General features: G+C 40.9%; 1 long non-coding RNA gene across 1 annotated transcript; it reads right to left on the reverse strand.

Moving 5' to 3' along the window:
- Positions 1 to 558: 558 nt before the first annotated feature.
- On the reverse strand, positions 559 to 2,095 carry LOC113457751. The gene is made up of 3 exons (XR_003378253.1): positions 2,029 to 2,095; positions 1,568 to 1,738; positions 559 to 1,164 (listed from the first exon to the last, which is right to left on the reverse strand). It is a non-coding gene; the product is annotated as an uncharacterized LOC113457751 (long non-coding RNA).
- Between the last annotated feature and the right edge of the window lie 25 nt (positions 2,096 to 2,120).

Raw genomic sequence — 2,120 nt, forward strand, 5'->3', positions numbered from 1 at the left:
TATGTGAGGGTTTTTTTTTTTGGCTGGGAGCAAGTCAAGTCCCTTCCAGACACACCCTGTAAGAGTGACTATGGGTCATGGCAATCCAAGAGGAACTTCAACCATCATTAACTTCCTGCAGTTCTGTGTAGGGCTGAAATTTCCCTCTTCTGTGTTAACATGTCCATTCCTATTGGCATTGTTCCAGTCTTGTTTCTGCAGTCATTTCCAGGACAGGATGTTTCATACAAGACTTCTGGTACCCTGGCTCTTACAAGCCTTTCACCCCACATTTCTGTGATGTTTCCCCAAGCCATAGATTAAGGAACTATGGTGTGGATGTATCCACAGGAGTTGGTCTCCTCATGATCAGCTGATCTCTGCTGATGTGGGATTTCCCTCTGCATGCTTGAATACTATAAATGAATAAAGAAACTGCTTTGGGCCTGTTGATAGGGCAGAACTTCCTTGGGCAGGGAAGACAGAACTGAATGCTGGGAGAAAACAAGGATGAAGTAGAGAGATGCTGGAGACAGGCACTGGGAATTTTACCCAGTATGCCACTGCCATGTGGCGATACACAAATTAATAGAAATTGGTTAAATTAAGATGTAAGAATTAGTCAATAAGAATCTTGAGCGAATGGACCAAGCAATGTTTGAATTAATACAGTTTCTGTGTGGTTATTTCGGGGCGAAACTAGCCGGGCAGCAGGGATGAACAAGTAGCCTGGCTCTCCTTGCAACACTCTTCATTATGTTCAGATGTGGTTTTCTATGATGGTTCTCGTTTGCTATAAAGAGAAGCTTCTTTGATGAGGTACGGTAGCTACACTTACGTAGTAAGGATAAAATTTAGAATGTAGCAAGAAACTATACTGATTTAGCAATAGATGATTATGTTCTAAGGTTCATGACTTCACTAGCCTTGGGAATCTGGCTAAGTTCTCAGTACCAGACATAAATTTCTTCCTTTTGACTAAGTTTTAATTTCAATTACACAACTATTGGTTGCCACTGACACATGAGTGTCACTTACTGCACTTTTATTCATATCTTGCCATGCTGATAATTGTCACGGTCCTTGGTGTTACAGATAAGAAGAACAGTTTAACTGCTTCCTTCCCTTGGAAACTTGTGACCTTAATAATCTTAGTAGTCCTCTAGTAGTTCTGGACAGACACAGCTGGAATGATCAAATTAGATAATTAGTGTGATTTAACAAAAGAATTGTATATAGCACCAAAAAATGTGAAATTCCCAAATCATTAATACCTACCGACCTTGTTCTAAGTCAAATACTGTTCTCCTAAGGTAATTATCTTTCCTATTATCTCAGACTCTGGATATATTTGGGAATAGGGCCTTTGCAGATGTGATTAAATTAAACTAAGGCCACACTTTGTTTAAGAACCCTAATTCAGTATACCTGGTAGCATGAAAGTACAAGAACAGAAAATAGTCTCTAGAAGCATATATAGAGAACACAAATGCTCACAGAAATTGGTGTGATATGGCTAGCTATATGATAAGGGACATCAAACACCTTGGCAAGAAGCGAAAGACAGGAAGAGTGTAACATATCTTACCCAGAGTCTCCAAAAGAGGAGCAAGGCCCCACAACCCTTGGATTTCAGAGTCGCTTCAGGACTGCAGTGATGAATCTTTGTTGACTCACCCCTGATGGTGGTATTTTGTTACAGCAGCTCACACAAACTAATACAGTCTTGAATAGATAAAATGTAGGTAGTTAATAATACCTAGAAAGCAAGATCATGGCTACAAGTTAGGCACCATTATGGCATTCAGCAACGGAGTATATCCTATCTGTGAGTTCATGGTGGAAAACCAAGGAAATAATGCCAACCTCAAATTCTCCAGCTGGTACCCTCTGTTCACCAAACATAGGAGCCAGAGGTCAGAAACGCACATTGAGGAAATCAATGAAAGTCAACTTTAGGGTTGGAGAGATGGCTCAGGGGGTAGTATGTTTACTAGGCAAGCGTGAACTAAGATACCCAATACTCACATAAAATGTCAGGACACCTACCTTTAACCCCAGTGGTAGGAGGCAAGGAGACAGGTGAATCCAAGGGACGCAATACCCAGCTAGCCTTGCTAAATTGCTGAGTTCCAGGTTCA

The sequence above is a fragment of the Microtus ochrogaster genome, linkage group LG5, assembly GCF_000317375.1.
Source record: "Microtus ochrogaster isolate Prairie Vole_2 linkage group LG5, MicOch1.0, whole genome shotgun sequence".
Lineage (NCBI taxonomy): Eukaryota > Metazoa > Chordata > Mammalia > Rodentia > Cricetidae > Microtus > Microtus ochrogaster.